General features: G+C 42.0%; 1 protein-coding gene across 1 annotated transcript in view; it reads left to right on the top strand.

Moving 5' to 3' along the window:
• Nucleotides 1-16036, top strand: part of SMAD9 (SMAD family member 9) — a 144498-nt gene that overhangs the window by 63763 nt on the left and 64699 nt on the right. The window lies entirely within an intron of this gene.

The following is a 16036-nucleotide window of genomic DNA, read 5'->3' on the forward strand; positions in this document are numbered from 1 at the left end:
ATATAAACATTCTTTCTGTACTGCACACTTTCACTTTAAATCCACCTTGTTTGCAATATTGTCGTATGAGACACGATCTGTCACAGTCAATAAACTTTTTGCTGTACCGAGTCCAAAGTGTCTCTCTTCACCACATACCCACACTGCTTTTCTGCCTCAAGCAACCAGACTGTATGTTTGCAATATTGTCTTGTGAGACACATCCTTTCTCAGTCAATAAACCATTTGCTGTACCGAGTCTATGGTATCTCTCTTCACCACTGACACACACTGCTTTTCTGCCTCAAGCAACACAACTTTATGTACCATTACACTTATCTTATGATACTTGCGATTTTGCAGCTCTGGTACTTGCGTGTCTGTCCCCGGCTTTTAATCCTCGACTCCGGACCACTTCACCGTTAGTTTATATCCTCCCCACATCAGGCACGATACCTCGCATCCGGTGTAGGGCTGCTCCGTCACACGGGTCATAGAAACGGAATTATGAAGATTTTTATGGTTTACCACTCAGAGTCGCGCCTGCAGACTGTTAACTTGCCAACCTTGCCTGTGCGTTGCGCCTTTTTTCCTTTTTCATGTGTCTGGCTCAGTGTGTGTCAGGGCCAGTACCGCCCGGCCTTTGTGCGGTTGTAATGGGGCTTCCGGCACCTCCGCTCGCCTGACTTCAAGCTGCTCCCTGTGCAGAGCTATAATGCCCCAAAATAGGAGTCTACGGTTTAGGCAGGATCTTCTCTGGCTAGTGTTTAGCTGTCGGTTCCTCCACGAGATGCTCCAGCGTCGTGCTTAGTGTTTGCCACGCCTACCGGAAGTCACACCTCTTAACTTTATATACATATATAGAAGCGGGCACCTATAAATCTACAGAAAGTGTGACGCCAATATGGAAGCGCTGGAGATATGGGAATGTTCAACCCAACAACTTGTTACTCAGCATCTCCAGAGCTTCTGCGTCTCTACAAGTACTATTCTCGCCACAAGGTACCGATATCTCTAATTCCATTCAGGGTGATAGAATTCACATGAAACCAATACCCACTGACCAGAAGGGCTATAGCAATCTGTCAGACAGTCCTATGCAGCCCACCACACGGCTCAAGTTTCGGCAAACTTCGGACATCAGCTGCTTGCTGCTTGCAAGCCTGGTGGCTAGTCTGATGCTGGGAGAGATGCTGGACCCTGGAAATCCACTGGTGCAAGCAAACAAACTGCCCATGGGACTATATGCCAATGGACATACTGCCCTCATCGAAATAGCTCAGCGTGAGACAGATGTAGACTCAACCACTCCTGAATATGAAGTTTCCTCTGGAACGTTCACGAATCTAGACTTAGTGGAATTGCGCTACACAAGGGCCTCTGTTAATCCCAAGGAGGGCATACAGCTTTACATGACTCAAGACTATGGGGCATATTTATCAATCTCCACATGGAGCTTGACGCCCTGTGTTTCTGGCGAGCCTTTAGGTCTAAAGACCGCTGCTCCATAACCTGTCCGCCTGCTCTGAATTGGGGGACAGACATCGGCGGAAATCAACCCAGTCGAATACGATTGGGTTGATTTACACCCCCTGCTAGCGGCTGATTGGCCACAAATCTGCAGGGGCGGCATTGCACCAGCAGTTCACAAGAACTGCTGGTGCAATGATAAATGCCGAGAGCGTATGCTGTCGGCATTTATCGATGTGCAGCGGACATGATCCGCAATATCGGATCATGTCCCCTCGCACAATGATAATTCGGCCCTTAAACCTTTACCAGAGGCAGACTTCCATACTCTAAAGTGATATATCCCTCTATATGTGTCATACAGGACTCTGGTGGAACTCAGTCCTTTAAAAAAAAATATTAACATGGGATGCACTGCATCTGAACTATTCTGATCCAGGATAAGTAAAAGATATCGCTTATGTAGTCAGCTCTGATACAGGTTCACACTTTAGGCTCTGGTGCTTGTTATGTTTGGTTTTGATTTATTGTACTCTCTTTCCACTCTCTGACTTTTTTTTACGTTTTTTAAATCTAGGGTGTCCTATATCTACAAGACTTTACTACTACAACTGAGAGAAGATATGTACTGCCTACACAAGCCCATACCAGATATACAGTCTAGTTGTGTTTCCCAGTCCACCTTTCACATCCCTATATGAGTAAAATGTATAGCTATATTATATGTTATTGAAAAGTTATTATAAAGGTATTTTTCAGGGCAATGGGTAGTTTAGGATTTTGTTAGAGTTAGGTCTTTTAATTTGGGGGGTTGGTTGGTCGGTGGGTTTCACTGTTGGGGGGTCTTTGTATTTTTTTTTTTACAGGTAAAAGAGTTTAATTCTTTAAGACAATGCCCTACAAAAGGCCCTTTTAAGGGCTATCGGTATTTTCTTGTAGGCTAGGGATTTTTTTTATTTTGGGGGGGCTTTTTTCTTTTTATAGGGCTATTAGATTAGGTGTAATTGTTTTTATTTTAGATAATTTCGTTTGTTATTTTTTGTAATTTTAGACGTAATTTTTTTAGTAGCGTTAGTTTTTTTTTTTTAATGTGTAATATAGTTTATTTAATTGGTAGTTATTTTAATTTTAGTATAATAGTTATGTTAGGTTAATTGTTAGTTTAACCTTAGTTTTTTTTAATTTCACAGGTAAGTTTTTATTTATTTTAAGATAGGGATATTTTAATTTGTATTTAAAGATACACGGTTGTTAGGTTTAGGGGTTAATAGTTTAATTTAGTTTGCGATGTGGGGGGCTGGCGGTTTAGGGGTTAATAGGTTTATTTAGTGGCGGTGATGTGGGAGGCAGAGTTTTAGGGGTTAATAACTTTATTTAGTGGTGGCGATGTCGGGGAGTGGTGGAATAGGGGTTAATAGGTTTATTATAGTGTCAGCGATGTCGAGGAGCGGTGGAATAGGGGTTAATAACTTTTATTAGTGGCAGCGATGTCGGGAGCGGCAGATTAGGGGTTAATACGTTTTAAATAGTGTTTGCGATGCGGGAGGACAGCGGAATAGGGTTTAATAGGTAGTTTATGGGTGTTAGTGTACTTTGTAACATTTTAGTTATGAGTTTTGTGAAACATTTTTGTTGTTTGCGCAAAACTCATAACTACTGGTCTTAGATAGCGGAACGGATCGTGTCGGTATAGGCTGGAACGCAACCTGTAATACTGGTACTATGGAAATCCCACGCAAAAACGTTATTTTTTTGAGTGCGGGATTGACGTTGCGTTACAGGCTTAAATGCTTGCAGTATAGCTATATCAACAAGACTCGTAATGGCTGTGTTACTATTTTTACGCTGAAATTGACATTTTTTCAGCGTTAAAACTGTAACGCAAAACTCGTAATCTAGGTGTTAGTTATTTGCGTTGTGGGGGGTTCCGGGTTTAGGAGTTAATAGCTTAATTAGGTTTATAGCGATGTGGGGTTTGGGGGTTTAGGGGTTAATAGTGTAATTAGCTTTATTGAATGACAGATAAGGGGTTAATAGTTTAATTAGGTATATTGCGTTGTGGGGGCTTGGCGGTTTAGGGGTTAATACTTTTATTATTAGTTGCTATGTGGGGGGATTGCAGATACAGGGGTTTTGAAGTCTCGGGTTTATTTTTGGGAGGCGTGTTAGACGTTTACGGGATATTTTTATTTTATGCGCCGGCAGTTGAAGCGCAATAAAACAGGTATGCCTGCATATAGATATGACTATTAAATAAGCCAGCAATCTTTTTCAGAAGGCACCACCTTGTTTTATTAACATCCCATGTTAATGTGAAGCCCTAAGTTACACTTGTGGGTTACCATGTGCTACCATGTCATGTATATTTGGAAGGTTAAGTAAACCTCAGCATATTGAAGGATTGTGCTATGATGACTTATGAAGCCATATTTCACAATGTGCTGTTATTTATTCATTCTTACTTTGGTGTGTTGCTGCCATGTTTTTTTGCTTGCTAGAGGCTGGGGACATTTTTAGACAAAAATCAGATAATTTACCTTAATTATTTAAATTCATATCTGTGTGTGTGAGTGTTTATGTGTGTGTGTGTGCGTGTGTGTGTGAATTTGTGTGTGTTTGTGTTTGTGTGAGAATGTGTTTGTGTGAGAATGTGTTTGTGTGAGAATGTGTGTGTGTTTGTGTGAGAATGTGTGTGTGTGTTTGTGTGAGAATGTGTTTGTGTGATAATGTGTTTGTGTGAGATTGTGTGTGTGTTTGTGTGAGAATGTGTGTGTGTGTTTGTGTGAGAATGTGTTTGTGTGATAATGTGTTTGTGTGAGATTGTGTGTGTGTTTGTGTGAGAATGTGTGTGTGTGTTTGTGTGATAATGTGTTTGTGTGAGAATGTGTGTGTTTGTGTGATAATGTGTTTGTATGAGAATGTGTGTGTGTGATAATGTGTTTGTGTGAGAATGTGTGTGTTTGTGTGATAATGTGTTTGTGTGAGAATGTGTGTGTTTGTGTGATAATGTGTTTGTGTGAGAATGTGTGTGTTTGTGTGATAATGTGTTTGTGTGAGAATGTGTGTGTGTGTTTGTGTGATAATGTGTTTGTGTGAGAATGTGTGTGTTTGTGTGATAATGTGTTTGTATGAGAATGTGTGTGTGTGATAATGTGTTTGTGTGAGAATGTGTGTGTTTGTGTGATAATGTGTTTGTGTGAGAATGTGTGTGTTTGTGTGATAATGTGTTTGTGTGAGAATGTGTGTGTTTGTGTGATAATGTGTTTGTGTTAGAATGTGTGTGTGTTTGTGTGATAATGTGTTTGTGTGAGAATGTGTGTGTGTTTGTGTGAGAATGTGTGTGTTTTTGTTTCATGTGTTTGTGTGAGAATATTTGTGTGATAATGTGTTTGTGTGAGAATGTGTGTGTGTTTGTGTGATAATGTGTTTGTGTGATAATGTGTATGTGTTTGTGTGATAATGTACGTGTGTTTGTGTGAGAATGTGTGTGTGTGAGAATGTGTGTGTGTGTGAGAATGTGTGTGTGTTTGTGTGAGAATGTGTATGCGTTTGTGTGAGAATGTGTGTGGCATATAAAGCCATGTTTCACAATGTACTGTTGTTTTTCATACTTATGCAAGACAAACAGGATTATTTTAGAGACCATCCTGGAGTCATTTGATGATCATCAAAATACTTTAGAAGTCATTTGCACATCATCAGACATCATCAGGCTTGTAAAGTCATCTAAGGTTAAAAAAAAATTCTGGGTGATGACTTCCGAATGATTAGCCGATTACTTTACTTTATGATTACTTCACAAACATGAACAGCGAGTGAATGACTCTTTAAATCTCCTTTAAATATTTCGGCCTGTAGGTATCACTGCTGCTGACTACTCCGGAGTCATTGGTTACTTCAGAATGACTCTAGGAAGATCATCCATTTTGACTAGGGTACTTTGTATTGCTGCAATATTTTATGATCACTTGCATGCAAGTGTCTGGGGAAAATTACCCAAATCAGATGATGGACTTTATATTTTTTAATTCAAGTGTGTGCTTGTATGAGAATGTGTGTGTGTGCGTGATATTTGTAGACATTAACCAAATTCGGACCTTGCTTTTTTAAATTCAAACCCGTGTGTTTATTTGTGAGTGTGTGTAAAAGAGCGTGTGTGTAAACATAAGTGTGTGTGTGTGTGAAAGAGAAAGAATGTGAGTGTGTAAGAGAATGTGTGTGTGTGTGAGAGAGTGCGTGAATGTTTATTTGCAAATTTATGTATATATATTACTACATTAACAATATTTTTAAAGGGACAATGTACACTAGATTTTTCTTTGCATAAATGTTTTGTAGATAAACCATTTATATAGCCCATTTTGGAGTGTTTTTGTAACAATGTATAGTTTTGCTTATTTTTAAATAACATTCGCCTAGATTACGAGTTTTGCGTTAGAAGCTGTGTGGCGCTATCGAGCAGTTTATGCTCACCGCTCACTTACAGACAGCGCTGATATTACGGGTTTTTACAAACCCGGCTTTAGCCACAAAAAAGTGAGCATAGAGCAAAATTTTGCTCCACATCTCACCTCAATACCAGCGCTGCTTACGTTAGCGGTGAGCTGGCTAAACATGCTCGTGCACGATTTGCCCATAGAAATTAATGGGGGGAGAGCAGGCTGAAAAAAAACCTAACACCTGCAAAAAAGTAGAGTAAAGCTCCTAGCGCAGCCCCATTGATTCCTATGGGGAAATAAAAGTTATGTCTACACCTAACACCCTAGCATGAACCCCGAGTCTAAACACCCCTAATCTTACACTTATTAACCCCTAATCTGCTGCCCCCGACATCGCCGACACCTACATTATATTAGTAACCCCTAATCTGCCGCTCCGGACACCGCCGCCACCTACATTATAGTTATGAACCCCTAATCTGCTGCCCCCAACATCGCCGAACCCTACATTATATTTATTAACCCCTAATCTTCCGCCCCCAATGTCGCTGCAACCTAACTACATTTATTAACCCCTAATCTGCCGCCCACAACGTCGCCACCACTATAATAAAGTTTTTAATCCCTAAACCTAAGTCTAACCCTAACACCCCCCTAACTTAAACATTTAAATAAATCTAAATAAAATTACTACAATTAACTAAATAATTCCTATTTAAAACTAAATACTTACCTATAAAATAAACCGTAAGATAGCTACAATTAAACTAATAGTTACATTGTAGCTAGCTTAGGGTTTATTTTTATTTTACAGGCAAGTTTGTATTTATTTTAACTAGGTAGAATAGTTATTAAATAGTTATTAACTATTTAATAACTACCTAGCTAAAATAAATACAAAGTTACCTGTAAAATAAAACCTAACCTAAGTTACAATTACACCTAACACTGCACTATAATTAAATTAATTCCCTAAATTAAATACGATTAATTACAATTAAATAAAATTATCTAAAGTACAAAACCCCCCCACTAAATTACAGAAAATAATAAACACAATAAACTAATTACACCTAGTCTAATCCCCCTAACAAAATAAAAAATCCCCCCCAAAATAAAAAAAACCCTACCCTACACTAAATTACAAATAGCCCTTAAAAGGGCCTTTTGCGGGGCATTGCCCCAAAGTAATCAGCTCTTTTACCTGAAAAAAAAGTACAATTCCCCCCCCAACATTAAAACCCACACAACCAAACCTACTCTAAAACCCACCCAATCCCCCCTTAAAAAAACCTAACACTAACCCCTTGAAGATCACCTTACCGGGAGACGTCTTCATCCAACCGGGCAGAAGTGGTCCTCCAGACGGGCAGAAGTCTTCATCCAACCGGGCAGAAGTGGTCCTCCAGACGGGCAGAAGTCTTCATCCAGACGGCATCTTCTATCTTCATCCATCCGGCGTGGAGCAGGTCCATCTTCAAGACATCCGACGCAGAGCATCCTCTTCTTTCCACGGCCGAGAAGATGGACCCGCTCCACGCCGGATGGATGAAGATAGAAGATGCTGTCTGGATGAAGACTTCTGCCCGTCTGGAGGACCACTTCTGCCCGGTTGGATGAAGACTTCTGCCCGTCTGGAGGACCACTTCTGCCCGGTTGGGTGAAGACGTCTCCCGGTAAGGTGATCTTCAAGGGGTTAGTGTTAGTTTTTTTTAAGGGGGGATTGGGTGGGTTTTAGAGTAGGGTTGGTTGTGTGGGTGGTGGGTTTTAATGTTGGGGGGGGAATTGTACTTACTTATATTGTAGCTATTTTAGGATTAATATTTATTTTACAGGCAACTTTGTATTTATTTTAACTAGGTATAATAGCTATTAAATAGTTAATAACTATTTAATAGCTACCTAGTTAAAATAATTACAAAATTACCTGTAAAATAAATCCTAGCCTAAGTTACAATTAAACCTAACACTACACTATCAATAAATTAATTAAATAAACTACCTACAATTATCTACAATTAAACCTAACACTACACTATCAATAAATAAATTAAATACAAATAAATACACTAACTAAAGTACAAAAAATAAAAAAAGAACTAAGTTACAAAAAATAAAAAAATATTTACAAACATTATAAAAATATTACAACAATTTTAAGCTAATTACACCTACTCTAAGCCCCCTAATAAAATAACAAAGCCTCCCAAAATAAAAAAAATGCCCTACCCTATTCTAAAATAAAAATAGAAAAGCTCTTTTACCTTACCAGCCCTTAAAAGGGCCTTTTGCGGGGCATGCCCCAAAGAATTCAGCTCTTTTGCCTGGAAAAAAAACATACAATACCCCCCCCCCAACATTACAACCCACCACCCACATACCCCTAATCTAACCCAAACCCCCCTTAAATAAACCTAACACTAAGCCCCTGAAGATCTTCCTACCTTGTCTTCACCACGCCGGGTATCACCGATCGGTCCAGAGGAGGCTCTGAAGTCTTCATCCAAGCCCAAGCGGGGGCTGAAGAGATCCATCATCGGGCTGAAGAGGTCCATCATCGGGCTGAAGTCTTGATCCAAGCGAGGCTGAAGAGGTCCATAATCGGGCTGAAGTCTTGATCCAAGCGGCGGCTGAAGAGGTCCATCATCGGGCTGAAGTCTTGATCCAAGCGAGGCTGAAGAGGTCCATAATCGGGCTGAAGTCTTGATCCAAGCGGCGGCTGAAGAGGTCCATAATCGGGCTGAAGTCTTGATCGAAGCGGCGGCTGAAGAGGTCCATCATCGGGCTGAAGTCTTCTATCAAGCGGCATCTTCAATCTTCTTTCTTCTGGATCCATCTTCATCCCGCTGACGCGGAACATCCATCCTGCCCGACGACTTCCCGACGAATGACGGTTCCTTTAAATGACGTCATCCAAGATGGCGTCCCTCGAATTCCGATTGGCTGATAGGATTCTATCAGCCAATCGGAATTAAGGTAGGAAAATTCTGATTGGCTGATGGAATCAGCCAATCAGATTGAGCTCGCATTCTATTGGCTGTTCCGATTAGCGGATTGAACTAAGGACTTGGATTACTGGAACCATGTCCTGTGCTCCCATGAGACCAAGATAAAATTATTTGGTTCAGATGGTGTCAAGTGTGTAGCGGCAACCCAGTAAGGAGTACAAAGACAAGTGTGTCTTGCCTACAAAAAAGCATGGTGGTAGGAGTGTCATTGTCTGGGCCTGCATGAGTGCTCCTGGCACTGGGGAGCTACAGTTCATTGAGGGAACCATAAATGCCAACATGTACTGTGACATACTGAAGCAGAGCATGATCCCCTCCCTTCGGAGACTGGGCCGCAGGGCAGTATTCCAACATGATAACAACCCTAAATACACCTCCAAGATGACCACTGCCTTGCTAAAGAAGCTGAGGGTAAAGGTGATGGACTGGCCAAGCATGTCTCCAGACCTAAACCCTATTGAGCATCTGTGGGGCATCCTCAAACAGAAGGTGGGGGAGAGCAAGGTGTCTAACATCCACAAGCTCTGTGATGTCATCATGGAAAAGTGGAAGAGGACTGCAGTGGCAACCTGTGAAGCTCTAGTGAACTCCATGCCCAAAAGGGTCAAGGCAGTGCTGGAAAATAATGTTGGCCACACAAAATATTGACACTTTGGGCCCAATTTGGACATTTCCACTTAGGGGTGTACTCACTTTTTGTTGCCAATGGTTTAGACATTAATGGCTGTGTGTTGAGTTATTTTGCAGGGACAGCAAATTTACACTGTTATACAGGCTGTACACTCACTACTTTACATTGTAGCAAAGTGTAATTTCTTCAGTGTTGTCACATGAAAAGATATAATAAAAGATTTACAAAAATGTGAGGGGTGTACTCACTTTTGTGGGATACTGTGTGTGTGTGTGTGTATATATATATATATATATATATATATATATATATATACAGGGAGTGCAGAATTATTAGGCAAATGAATATTTTGACCACATCATCCTCTTTATGCATGTTGTCTTACTCCAAGCTGTATAGGCTCGAAAGCCTACTACCAATTAAGCATATTAGGTGATGTGCATCTCTGTAATGAGAAGGGGTGTGGTCTAATGACATCAACACCCTATATCAGGTGTGCATAATTATTAGGCAACTTCCTTTCCTTTGGCAAAATGGGTCAAAAGAAGGACTTGACAGGATGCAGCACTCTTAAAATTGCAAAGCTTCTGAAGCGTGATCATCGAACAATCAAGCGTTTCATTCAAAATAGTCAACAGGGTCGCAAGAAGCGTGTGGAAAAACCAAGGCGCAAAATAACTGCCCATGAACTGAGAAAAGTCAAGCGTGCAGCTGCCAGGATGCCACTTGCCACCAGTTTGGCCATATTTCAGAGCTGCAACATCACTGGAGTGCCCAAAAGCACAAGGTGTGCAATACTCAGAGACATGGCCAAGGTAAGAAAGGCTGAAAGACGACCACCACTGAACAAGACACACAAGCTGAAACGTCAAGACTGGGCCAAGAAATATCTCAAGACTGATTTTTCTAAGGTTTTATGGACTGATGAAATGAGAGTGAGTCTTGATGGGCCAGATGGATGGGCCTGTGGCTGGATTGGTAAAGGGCAGAGAGCTCCAGTCCGACTCAGACGCCAGCAAGGTGGAGGTGGAGTACTGGTTTGGGCTGGTATCATCAAAGATGAGCTTGTGGGGCCTTTTCGGGTTGAGGATGGAGTCAAGCTCAACTCCCAGTCCTACTGCCAGTTTCTGGAAGACACCTTCTTCAAGCAGTGGTACAGGAAGAAGTCTGCATCCTTCAAGAAAAACATGATTTTCATGCAGGACAATGCTCCATCACACGCGTCCATGTACTCCACAGCGTGGCTGGCAAGAAAGGGTATAAAAAAATAAAATCTAATGACATGGCCTCCTTGTTCACCTGATCTGAACCCCATTGAGAACCTGTGGTCCATCATCAAATGTGAGATTTACAAGGAGGGAAAACAGTACACCTCTCTGAACAGTGTCTGGGAGGCTGTGGTTGCTGCTGCACGCAATGTTGATGGTGAACAGATCAAAACACTGACAGAATCCATGGATGGCAGGCTTTTGAGTGTCCTTGCAAAGAAAGGTGGCTATATTGGTCACGGATTTGTTTTTGTTTTGTTTTTGAATGTCAGAAATGTATATTTGTGAATTTTGAGATGTTATATTGGTTTCAATGGTAAAAATAAATAATTGAAATGGGTATATATTTGTTTTCTTCTGTTATGTGTGATCAGTCCACGGGTCATCATTACTTCTGGGATATAACTCCTCCCCAACAGGAAATGCAAGAGGATTCACCCAGCAGAGCTGCATATAGCTCCTCCCCTCCACGTCAGTCCCAGTCATTCTCTTGCACCCAACGACTAGATAGGATGTGTGAGAGGACTATGGTGATTATACTTAGTTTTTATGACTTCAATCAAAAGTTTGTTATTTTAAAATAGCACCGGAGCGTGTTATTACTTCTCTGGCAGAGTTTGAGGAAGAATCTGTCAGAGTTTTTTACTATGATTTTAACCGGAGTAGTTAAGATCATATTGCTGTTCTCGGCCATCTGAGGGAGGTAAAGGCTTCAGATCAGGGGACAGCGGGCAGATGAATCTGCATTGAGGTATGTAGCAGTTTTTTATTTTCTGAATGGAATTGATGAGAAAATCCTGCCATACCGTTAAAATGACATGTATGTATACACTTCAGTATTCTGGGGATGGTATTTCACCGGAACTACTCTGTTAAAGGTCACTAATCCTTTTTAATAACTATTTATCATGTTAAACGTTTTTGCTGGAATGTAGAATCGTTTACATTGCTGAGGTACTGTGTGAATAAATATTTGGGCATTATTTTCCACTTGGCAGTTTTTTTGCTTTAATTGTGACAGTTTCGTTTCTCTTCACTGCTGTGTGGGAGAGGGAGGGGCCGTTTTTGGCGCTCTTTGCTACGCATCAAAAAATACCAGTCAGTTACTTTTATATTTCCTGCATGATCCGGTTCATCTCTGATAGATCTCAGGGGTCTTCAAACTTCTTTGAAGGGAGGTAAATTCTCTCAGCAGAGCTGTGAGAATTCTTATAGTGACTGTGAATAAAAACGTTGCTTTGTATTTTTTATGTCAAATTTAATTATTGTTATTTTACTAATGGGAACAAACCTTTGCTAAAAGTTTTGTTGTTTTAAAGTTTGATGCTATAACTGTTTTTCAGTTCATTATTTCAACTGTCATTTAATCGTTAGTACCTCTTTGAGGCACAGTACGTTTTTTGCTAAAAAAGATTATAACCAAGTTGTAAGTTTTTTGCTAGTGTGTTAAACATGTCTGACTCAGAGGAAGATATCTGTGTCATTTGTTCCAATGCCAAGGTGGAGCCCAATAGAAATTTATGTACTAACTGTATTGATGCTACTTTAAATAAAAGTCAATCTGTACAATGTGAACAAATTTCACCAAACAGCGAGGGGAGAGTTATGCCGACTAACTCGCCTCACGCGGCAGTACCTGCATCTCCCGCCCGGGAGGTGCGTGATATTTTGGCGCCTAGTACATCTGGGCGGCCATTACAGATAACATTACAAGATATGGCTACTGTTATGACTGAAGTTTTGTCTAAATTACCAGAACTAAGAGGCAAGCGTGATCACTCTGGGGTGAGAACAGAGTGCGCTGACAATGCTAGGGCCATGTCTGATACTGCGTCACAGCTCGCAGAGCATGAGGACGGAGAGCTTCATTCTGTGGGTGACGGTTCTGATCCAAACAGATTGGACTCAGATATTTCAAATTTTAAATTTAAATTGGAGAACCTCCGTGTATTACTAGGGGAGGTCTTAGCAGCTCTCAACGATTGTAACACCGTTGCAATACCAGAGAAACTGTGTAGGTTGGATAAATACTTTGCGGTACCGGCGAGTACTGACGTTTTTCCTATACCTAAGAGACTAACTGAAATTGTTACTAAGGAGTGGGATAGACCCGGTGTGCCGTTCTCACCCCCTCCAATATTTAGAAAGATGTTTCCAATAGACGCCACCACTCGGGACTTATGGCAAACGGTCCCCAAGGTGGAGGGAGCAGTTTCTACTTTAGCTAAGCGTACCACTATCCCGGTGGAGGATAGCTGTGCTTTCTCAGATCCAATGGATAAAAAATTAGAGGGTTACCTTAAGAAAATGTTTGTTCAACAAGGTTTTATATTACAACCCCTTGCATGTATCGCGCCGATTACGGCTGCGGCAGCATTTTGGATTGAGTCGCTTGAAGAGAACCTTAGTTCATCTACGCTAGACGACATTACGGACAGGCTTAGAGTCCTTAAACTAGCTAATTCCTTCATTTCGGAGGCCGTAGTACATTTAACCAAACTTACGGCTAAGAACTCAGGATTCGCCATACAGGCACGTAGGGCGCTGTGGCTAAAATCCTGGTCAGCTGATGTTACTTCTAAGTCCAAATTACTTAATATACCTTTCAAGGGGCAGTCTTTATTTGGGCCCGGTTTGAAAGAGATTATCGCTGACATTACAGGAGGTAAGGGCCACGCCCTACCTCAAGACAAAGCCAAAGCTAAGGCTAGACAGTCTAATTTTCGTCCCTTTCGGAACTTCAAAACAGGAGCAGCATCAACCTCCACTGCACCAAAACAGGAAGGAGCTGTTGCTCGTTACAGGCAAGGCTGGAAGCCTAACCAGTCCTGGAACAAGAGCAAGCAGGCCAGGAAACCTGCTGCTGCCCCAAAGACAGCATGAACCGAGAGCCCCCGATCCGGGACCGGATCTAGTGGGGGGCAGACTCTCTCTCTTCGCCCAGGCCTGGGCAAGAGATGTTCAGGATCCCTGGGCACTAGAGATCATATCTCAGGGATACCTTCTAGACTTCAAATTATCTCCCCCAAGAGGGAGATTTCATCTGTCAAGGTTGTCAACAAACCAGATAAAGAAAGAAGCGTTTCTACGCTGCGTACAAGATCTGTTAATAATGGGAGTGATCCATCCGGTTCCGCGGTCGGAACAAGGACAAGGGTTCTACTCAAACCTGTTTGTGGTACCCAAAAAAGAGGGAACTTTCAGGCCAATCTTAGATTTAAAGATTCTAAACAAATTCCTAAGAGTTCCATCGTTCAAAATGGAAACTATTCGGACAATCTTACCCATGATCCAAGAGGGTCAGTACATGACCACAGTGGATTTAAAGGATGCTTACCTTCACATACCGATACACAAAGATCATCACCGGTATCTAAGGTTTGCCTTCTTAGACAGGCACTACCAGTTTGTAGCTCTTCCATTCGGATTGGCTACGGCTCCAAGAATCTTCACAAAGGTTCTGGGTGCCCTTCTGGCGGTACTAAGACCGCGAGGGATTTCGGTAGCTCCATACCTAGACGACATTCTAATACAAGCTTCAAGCTTTCAAACTGCCAAGTCTCATACAGAGTTAGTTCTGGCATTTCTAAGGTCGCATGGATGGAAAGTGAACGAAAAGAAGAGTTCTCTTTTTCCTCTCACAAGAGTTCCATTCTTGGGGACTCTTATAGATTCTGTAAAAATGAAGATTTACCTGACAGAGGACAGGTTAACAAAGCTTCAAAATGCATGCCGTGTCCTTCATTCCATTCAACACCCGTCAGTAGCTCAATGCATGGAGGTGATCGGCTTAATGGTAGCGGCAATGGACATAGTACCTTTTGCACGCCTACACCTCAGACCTCTGCAATTATGCATGCTAAGTCAGTGGAATGGGGATTACTCAGATTTGTCCCCTACTCTGAATCTGAATCAAGAGACCAGAAATTCTCTTCTATGGTGGCTTCATCGGCCACACCTGTCCAGGGGGATGCCATTCAGCAGGCCAGACTGGACAATTGTAACAACAGACGCCAGCCTACTAGGTTGGGGCGCTGTCTGGAATTCTCTGAAGGCTCAGGGACTATGGAATCAGGAGGAGAGTCTCCTTCCAATAAACATTCTGGAATTGAGGGCAGTTCTCAATGCCCTTCTAGCTTGGCCCCAATTGACAACTCGGGGGTTCATCAGGTTTCAGTCGGACAACATCACGACTGTAGCTTACATCAACCATCAGGGAGGGACAAGAAGCTCCCTAGCAATGGTGGAAGTATCAAAGATAATTCGCTGGGCAGAGTCTCACTCTTGCCACCTGTCAGCAATCCACATCCCGGGAGTGGAGAACTGGGAGGCGGATTTCTTGAGTCGCCAGACTTTTCATCCGGGGGAGTGGGAACTTCATCCGGAGGTCTTTGCCCAAATACTTCGACGTTGGGGCAAACCAGAGATAGATCTCATGGCGTCTCGCCAGAACGCCAAACTTCCTCGCTACGGGTCCAGATCCAGGGATCCGGGAGCGGTTCTGATAGATGCTTTGACAGCACCTTGGAACTTCGGGATGGCTTATGTGTTTCCACCCTTTCCGCTGCTTCCTCGATTGATTGCCAAAATCAAGCAGGAGAGAGCATCAGTGATTCTAATAGCGCCTGCATGGCCACGCAGGACTTGGTATGCAGATCTAGTGGACATGTCATCCTGTCCGCCTTGGTCTCTACCTCTAAGACAGGACCTTCTGATACAGGGTCCATTCAAACATCAAAATCTAACTTCTCTGAAGCTGACTGCTTGGAAATTGAACGTTTGATTTTATCAAAACGTGGTTTTTCTGAGTCGGTTATTGATACCCTGATACAGGCTAGGAAGCCTGTTACCAGAAAGATTTACCATAAAATATGGCGTAAATACCTATACTGGTGCGAATCCAAACATTACTCCTGGAGTAAGGTTAGGATCTCTAGGATATTGTCTTTTCTACAAGAAGGGTTAGAAAAGGGTTTATCAGCTAGTTCATTAAAGGGACAGATTTCAGCTCTGTCCATCTTGTTACACAGGCGTCTGTCAGAAAATCCAGACGTCCAGGCTTTTTGTCAGGCTTTGGCTAGGATCAAGCCTGTGTTTAAAGCTGTTGCTCCGCCATGGAGTTTAAACTTAGTTCTTAACGTTTTACAGGGTGTTCCATTTGAACCCCTTCATTCCATTGATATAAAATTGTTATCTTGGAAAGTTCTGTTTTTAATGGCTATTTCCTCGGCTCGAAGAGTC

This window comes from Bombina bombina, chromosome 3 (assembly GCF_027579735.1).
Source record: "Bombina bombina isolate aBomBom1 chromosome 3, aBomBom1.pri, whole genome shotgun sequence".
Taxonomy (NCBI): Eukaryota; Metazoa; Chordata; class Amphibia; order Anura; family Bombinatoridae; genus Bombina; species Bombina bombina.